We start from the raw sequence: 8,771 nt of genomic DNA, 5'->3' as shown, positions 1-8,771 counted from the left end.
CACTACTATTCTACAATCATATATTGCAAAAGTAGATTGAGGCACATCAAAGGTTATTTAATGCAATTGAAACGTGTACCGTTGAACCTAAAAGATTACTGTCTTAAATGTAAATTAAGAATTGAGTTGCTCATGTCAGGTGTACGTAACATAGAATGCACTAAAGACAATAACAATAATAATATTTCTGTTGTATTCAGCCGGTAGTTCTAACTCAACACACCATTATGACACATTAATTCTTCCATGGTAGTTTCCTTACTAGCAACTTTGCAATCCCATTAATTATTTCTTGTAAGGATTAAATTAATACAAACTATTGTTCCTGCGTTTAATTTGCATGTCAGTCATTCAAACTATGTACTTCTTCCCGTCAAGCACTGGCCATTTTGGACCATCGTCAGCTGCCAATCTCAAACTTACTTCTATCCATCAATGATAACAAAAGCTGAATTGTTCCACAGTCTTTATTTTGTTTCCTTGTCTTCCTTCTATGTCTCATTTTTTTTCGTTTTTGTTAAAAATAATTTCTCTTTTTCTTTTTAATATTACTTATTTTATTTTTTAACAAAATTTATAAATATTAGAGAAATAATATTTAATAAAATAAAATAAAGAAAGATGATAAAATCAAGATAATGCATCCAGAATTGTTACACTTAACTATCACACATGCATTTATTAGAAATGAAATAAAATTTTATAATTATTCCAAGAAAAACAAAGTATCATTTTTGTCTTTATTTTTATATTGAATTTTTAAAATCAAAGTAAAAAAATGATACTTTCGTTTCATTCTTAAAATAGTTAAAGTTTTATTTATTTTATAATAAATATATTTTAGTATGTTAGTAAAGAATAATAATTCTATTTTGGCCAAAAATAAAAGTAATAATTATGGATATATTATTTTAAGTTGTAATTTTCTCTTATTTTGATACAAATTTTGATCAAGAACCATATTGATATTATTTTAAAAAGTTAGAGATTATCATGGAATAATTTAAAAATTAAGAATCAAATTGAAACCTAAATGAAAACTTTGGGACTGCAAAAACACTTTACACTGTCAGCTCTAGATTTTTATATTCACAATTAAAGCTTGGGTTATTTATTGTTGTTATATTGCTCAAACTTGGGGGTTATTTATGGTAATTAAACCTTTTCCTTCATAGCTTAGGTTTTTAACAAATCAATACTTTAGGTATTGTTTCTTAAGTTAAGTTGGTGATTTTTTTTTTTATTAAAAATGTTGAAATAATTTTTTTAAAAAAATTATAATTATAATTAAATATTATATTCATTTAATCCATTGAATAATCAATTAATACATTATAATTAAGTTACAATCACTAAATAATTAATTAAAAAACTAGATGTAACTAGACAACAAACTATAATATAGTTTTAGAAAATTTAAATAGATGTTTTGACTATTAGAAAATAGCATTAACTTTTGATTTTCAAAATAATTTTTTATTTAATCATTTTAACAAGTATTATAAGAGTTTGACTAAAGAATCTTATATGTTCTTTCCTTTTCACAAACTAAATAACTGCGTCTAACTTAACTCTCTATAAAGTTTTTCAATAAATTTTCTATGAAGTTTCATCATCAGATGTTAAAATTTATTAGATAGCACTTGATTTACAAAATTTCCCACTCAAATTGACATTATAAAAGAAAGGAGAAGTCATTTTTTTCTTGACCTAATTAATTTATTGCAGTGGGCATGATAAAAATACTTGGAAGTTGATCGCTTACGTACCATCCACGAGTTTTATAAAGTAAATATGATTTTTAACAAAGTTGTTACGTCAGGGATGACAGTTTAGTTTACCAAAAAGCTTAAAACCAACAGGATCACTCCCATGAAATAGACATGAAATTTTTAAGCTTTTTTCCTAGTACATATTCTCTTTATTTAGAATATTCACAGTAATTTCACAATTCAACCTTGACTTATTCTTTGGACAATGTGATCATCAAGAAATATATAGTTGAAACCAACAAGACATTAGAAGTTACAACAAAATAAGACAACAATTTATCACCAACACAGAAATGAAAGCTTCAAAGTCGATTATATTCACAATAGTTTACATCCTCTTGATCTCAATTTCATTGGTAACATCAGATTCAGCCCTGGATAATTTTCTGCAATGCCTTCCGAAACATTCCAATGCTTCTAAACCAATAACTGATGCCATATACACTCTGAATAATTCCTCCTTTCAATCTGTCTTGGAGTCAAGTGCAAACAACCTTAGATTTTTAACTGCTTCAACTCCGAAACCAATGGCCATTATAGCAGCCCTTGATGAATCCCATATCCAGGCTACCATTATTTGTGCAAAACATTACGGATTTCAAATAAGAACTCGAAGTGGTGGCCATGATCATGAGGGCCTTTCATATGTGTCTTATGTTCCATTTATCATACTTGATCTTTTTAATCTTCGGTCTATCCAGATTGATTTGAAAAGTGAGACGGCATGGGTTCAGACAGGCGCGACCATCGGCGAGCTCTATTATCGGATTGCAGAGAGAAGTCAAGTCCATGGCTTCCCCGCTGGAGTGTGTCCTACTGTTGGCGTTGGTGGGCACGTTAGTGGAGGTGGCTATGGGCCCTTGATGAGAAAATATGGCCTCACCATCGATAACGTCATCGATGTACAATTGATTGATGTCAATGGTAGGATCCTGAACAGAGAATCTATGGGAGAAGATGTGTTCTGGGCCATTAATGGAGGTGGTGGGGCTAGTTTTGGGGTCATCCTTTCATGGAAAATCATACTGGTTCGTGTTCCTACTAAAGTGACTGTTTTCCAAGTGGCAATGACTTTGGAACAAGGGGCAACAGATATTTTTTACGAGTGGCAGCAAGTTGCCCATAAACTATCCACAGATCTCTTTATCAGAGCCACGCCTGTTGGGGTAACTACAAGCGGCAACATGACGGTCCAAGTTGCTTTCATAGGCCAGTTTCTTGGACAAAACCAAAAACTTTTCCAAGTGATGAATGCGAGCTTTCCTGAATTGGGATTGAAGCAAAGCGACTGCATGGAAATGAGTTGGATTCAATCTACAGTTTTTTGGGCCGGTTACAAAAATGGAACACCCCCTGAGGTCTTGCTCAATAGAACCCAGAACAAATTCTTCTACAAAGTCAAGTCAGATTACGTCAAACACACGATACCTAAGACGGGATTAGAAACCTTATGGAAATGGATGATGAAAACTGCCGATAGGAATTTCCTTGAAATGAGCCCTTATGGTGGAAGAATGGCTGAGATATCAGAATCCGAAACGCCATTTCCACATAGAGCTGGAAACCTTTACAAAATTGAGTATGGAGTGTACTGGACCAAAGGTAGCATCCAGGCTACAAAACACTACGTTAAGTGGTCAAGACGTTTGCATGCTGCAATGGCTCCATATGTCTCCAGCAGCCCAAGGGAGGCATTCCTCAACTACAGAGATCTTGACATCGGCAGCAATGGCAGCAATTGTACAGATTTTGAAGTTGCAGAAGTTTATGGAGCAAAGTATTTCAAGGGCAATTTCCTGAGATTGACACGAGTGAAGGCCATGGTTGACCCTCATAATTTCTTCAAAAATGAACAAAGTATTCCACCATTTCCATCTCAAAATTAAGTCCACACTTTATCTCTCAGATTCAAATATCATTATATGTGAGTTTAATCCAACATAATTTGTATGATTTAATTCAGTAAATTTTTATATGAATGGAATATTTATTATGATTATAATTTCTTTATTATTTGTAATTTCCTAAAAAAAATTCTATTAGATTCTAGCAAATTGATACTATCCTATGCATTTGATGATAGATTTGGAAACTCTATAGAGCAAGTACTTTATATTTTTTATAAATTAAAATTATTACTTACTCCAAACTTTTTATCTTATATTCTAATTCGAATTTTGTGCATAGAATGCTGTCAACAACCACCTATTATACACTACTATAATACTTTATGTAATTGAAATAATTATAGAATTTAAATCAATTTTATTTTAATTTTTCAAGTTTCACATACTTATAAAAGCTTTTTTTTTTTTTTTTAAATGCTATGTATACTCAATTGATATACACATTTCACATGCTCTTTTAATGTACACATTTTAAAATTCTACAACGCATAAAGATTTTAATATTTTTCACTTTAAGTTCTTAGAATATAAAAGTAAAATATGAATTCATATTTTAATATTTTCCACTTAAGATTTCAATACTTTAGTAATTGGAAGATTGTTTCTTTTTCTTTTATTTTACATGACTTCTTTTCATCTTCCATTGACCTTTTTGCTCTTTCACCCACACAATGGGTCTCCGAAAACTACCAATATATATATTAGTATACATAACATAATAAGAAATCGATTATACATTGTAATATAGCCTTTATTTGTCAACCGACCGCCACCTATTGTTTGATCTTCTTCTCCTTTCCTAGTACAAGGATGAAGTACCGGTATACTTTGTTCATTTTTGAAGAAGTTATGAGGATCAACCATGGTTTTCACATGCACCAGTCTATCAAAATTAGTCTTGTAATATTTCCTCCCATAAACCATAGCATTTGCAAAGTCTGTGTTGTTACTTGGATTGCTGCCAATGTCAAGATCCCTGTAGTTGACGTATGCCTCCCTCGGAGACTTGGAGACATATGGAGTCATTCCCCTGTAAAAATTTCTCATCAAATTTATGTACTGCTCGGTAGTCTCAGCACTATCTTCATTCCAATTCACATTATACCAGATTTTGAAAAGGTTTCCAACTCTATGCGGGAAGGGAGTTTCCGACTCCGAAATCCCATCCATCCTTCCTCCATATGGATTCCACAACATGAAAATTCTTTCTGATTCAATCATCATCTTCCATATGGATTCTAAACTGCTTCTAGAAATGGCTTCTTTCACGTAGTCAGATTTGCTTTTGAAAAACGTTAGATCATTCTGGGGCCTGCGGAGCAGCACGTCTATAGAAGTTCCATTAGGAAAGCCTGCATAGAAAACAGTGGATTCGATCCAACTCATCTCTATGCAGTCTTTTCCCTGTAGCCACATTCTGGAAAAGTTATCGCCTATTAGTTCAATAAGTCTGCTTGTTTGTCCGAGGAAGAGGCCAATAAAAGAAACTTGAATTGTCTTCTCCTCTCCGTGACTTCCATTAACGACTTGTAGCATCACTCTTATGAAAAGGTCTTCGTGTAACTTATGGGCAACTTGTTGCCACTGATAAACAATATCTGTTGCGCCCTGTTTTAAGGTTCTTGCTACATTGAACACTGTAACTTTGGTAGGAACCGGAACCAGTTTGATCTTCCATGAAAGAATTACCCCAAAACTTGCTCCACCTCCTCTAATGGCCCAAAATAAATCCTCGCCCATGGCTTCTCTGTTGAGGATTGTACCATTGACGTCAACCAATCGCGCATCAATGATATTATCCACTGCGAGGGCGTATTTTCTCACCAGGTTTCCATAGCCACCTCCACAAAAGTGTCCGCCAACTCCAAGAGTAGGATAAACTCCGGCCGGAAATCCATAGGAATCAGTTTTCTCTGCGATTCTGTATTAAAGTTCGCCAATGGTTGCTCCAGCTTGAACCCATGCAGTCTCGTTAGAAACATCTATAGTCACTAAGCGGAGATTGAACATGTCAAGTACAACGAAAGGAACCATTGAAACGTAAGATAGGCCCTCATAATCATGGCCACCACTTCGGATTCTGATTTGCGGTCCTTGGCGTTTGGCACAAATAACAGTTGCTTGGACGTGAGATTCATGCATGGCAGTTATAATAGCTAGCGGCTTAGGTGTCGCTTGTGTTAAAAATCTAAGGTTTTTAGCATATGCTTGCAAAGCAGTTAAAAATGAAGAATTCGAGGGCGTATAAATAGCATCCAAAATTGGGTTTGAAGGCTCAGAATGGTATGGCAGACATTGAAGAAAGCTGCTTTGAACTGAATCACAACTGGCCCAAGAAACTAATACCAAAACAACTGAAATACTAGTAGCACTGTTGAGCATATGAAAACCTGAAGTCTTCATATTTTACTTGGATATGTTTCTTCCAGTGGATGTGCTAAACACTCATATAAATATTTCATGCATCGCGATAGCTGGTGTTATTTTGTAAAATGTGGCAAAGCGCAATGATAGATGATAACAAAAGCTTACCGCATTCGCTGCCGTAGACTTGAAAAAAAGTCATCTTGGATGTTTGAAACTTTCCTTACATATGTTACGCTAACATTTCTCATCATGCTTAAGCCTCAAGGTTTCCAGCGTCAAATCTTGCCTAAAATGCCATTTTTTTTAACAAATCAGTACCAAATAATGTTGGGTCTCAAGTCAAATCTTGCCTTCAATGCCATATTTTTTGCCAAATCAGCACAAAATAATGTTGGGTCTCAAGTCAAATCTTGCCTTAAATGCCATATTTTTTACAAAGCAGTACCAAATGTCGTTGAAAATTTTCCCGTTAAGCAAACCAAGCAAAGCACAGCTAGCTGCTTGAAAATTTTATACTATAAATTAAGATTAATCTCATCAACCTTTTTTTTTTTTCACCTTACTAGATGTTCTCAATTTTGTTTCATTGCTAAAAATGTAAATCATATCCTAAATAAATAAATAAAATGTCAGCCGAAACATCAAATTTCTTGTAAACTGTACAGATGGACAATTATGAGCATGTTGAGAAAACCTTGGAGGGATTATATATATGAATTATATATTAGCAAGTGGCTAGAAGGTTTAATTCTCATGATTTCTTGTATGTTAATGCACTCTAAGTTACAAATGACCTTTCACTAAACCACCCTAATTCGTAGTGTGATGGGTTAGACTTGACCTCTTATAGCGCTAATTCGGCATCGTGAAATGCATTTTTGCCTTTAGTGACGCTAGATTGTCGAAAGGGACCAAATTCTACCCCTTCACTCCACAAACTGATCCCGTTCATGCTTTTCATTCTGTTTGTTTTCTCTCTAAAATTTTTTAAAAATAAAAATAAGCTATACAAAGGGAGCTTTTAATACAGTAGCTGATTTACTTTCCAAGAAGTCAAAGGAATCAGAACTGAAGTTGATGGCTATAACCATCCTAAGTACTGATTTAATAGACAAAATCAAGTAGTCCTGAGAGCAGGACATACAAGTGCAAAGCATCATTTCAGAATTATCGAGTTCTAACAGTGCTAAATCCAAATACACATTACATGGGGCCTTACTCAAAAGGAAGGGCAAGCTGGTGGTGGGAAATGATCACAAGCTTAGAGGGGAATTGATTCATTACTTCCATAATTCTACAACTGGTGGACACTTAAGAGTGTAGGCTACGATGGGGAAAATCATCAGTGTTTTCTATTGGGAAATGCTTAAAAAAGAGGTAACGAGGTATGTTAGAGAATGCATAATCTGCCAATAGCATAAATATGACACTTCTGCTAGCACAGGATTGCTTCAGCCGCTTTTAATTCTAGAAAAAGTTTAGAGTGGTAACTTTAAAAACTTTATAGAAGGATTGCCTAGATCCTATGATAAAGATGTCATATTAGTTGTAGTGGACAGGTTGAGCAAGTAAGTCATTTTATTGCTCTATCACATCTATTTACTTCCTTGTTTGTAGCTCAAGTCTTTATGAACCAAGTCCACAAGCTTTATAGTATACCTAGCAGCATTGTCTCAGATAGAGATAAGATAGTCATGAGTCATTTTTGGCAAAAACTGTTCGAAAGACATAGTACATCCCTTAATCTTACTCCTGCTTACCATCCGTAAATTGATGGATAAACGAAGATAGTTAGCAGATGTTTAGAGTCTTATTTAAGTTGTATGACAAGTGAAAATTTGAGAGACTGGACCAAGTGGTTGTCTTTAGCAGAACGGCGGTACAATAAAAATTGCCACTTTGCTATTCATACTACCCCATGTGAGGTTGTTTACGAGTAACTAGCTTTTGTGCATCTGCCTTATTTGGTGGAGATTATATTGTTGGGACTATCGATAAGAGCTTTCAAGCTAGAGAAGCAATTATTAACATGCTCAAGTTCTATCTTTGAAGAGACTAGGTGATAATGAAAATTTAAACAGACAAAAAAAGGACGAATAGAGAATTTGAACCAAGAGAGTGGGTTTATGTGAAGCTACAAGTATATAGGCTAAGGTCTATTATTAACAGAAGCTGCCTTATATTGTTTGCGAAGTATTTTGGGTCTTTCCAAATTGTTGAAAAGATTGGGAAAGTGACTTACGGGCTATAATTACCTCCTGGTTCGAGAGTTCATACAACATTCTATGCATCCCAACCTAAAAAACACGTGAGAGTTGTTTCCTCACAATCACCAATGCCCTTGATTACAGATGATGCTACTATCAGCAAGAGGCCTCACTTGACCATCGACAGAAGGATGGGAAAAAAATTGAAATAGGTCAGTGACAGAAGTATTGGTGTAGTGGGCTAATTCATTTCCAGAAGACACAACATGGGAGGTCCTTTATAACCTACAACAGAAATTTCTAGCTTTTAATCCTTGAGGACAAGGATTTTTTTATAAGGGTATTGTTACATGCCTAGTTATGAAGATGATAGTTATTTCTATTATTAGCTTGTTATTTCAATTTGTTGCTTACTTTGCTTAGGCTACATGTAAGCCGAGTCAAGTTTGTTACTCTTAGCCCATAAAGTGTCTATTGTCTTCTACTTTTGCAACGGTTATCTCTTACACATCAGTATA

General features: G+C 34.3%; 2 pseudogenes; one reads left to right on the top strand and one right to left on the bottom strand.

The window, feature by feature from the left end:
• The first annotated feature begins 2,065 nt into the window (after positions 1-2,065).
• Positions 2,066-3,682, top strand: LOC111278847 (berberine bridge enzyme-like 3 pseudogene; annotated as a pseudogene).
• A 657-nt stretch (positions 3,683-4,339) lies between these two features.
• Positions 4,340-6,689, bottom strand: LOC111278397 (berberine bridge enzyme-like 8 pseudogene; annotated as a pseudogene).
• Between the last annotated feature and the right edge of the window lie 2,082 nt (positions 6,690-8,771).

This window comes from Durio zibethinus, chromosome 8 (genome assembly GCF_047325235.1).
Source record: "Durio zibethinus cultivar Kanyao isolate XHJ-2024 chromosome 8, ASM4732523v1, whole genome shotgun sequence".
Lineage (NCBI taxonomy): Eukaryota > Viridiplantae > Streptophyta > Magnoliopsida > Malvales > Malvaceae > Durio > Durio zibethinus.
This window is presented reverse-complemented; position numbering and strand designations above follow the sequence as displayed.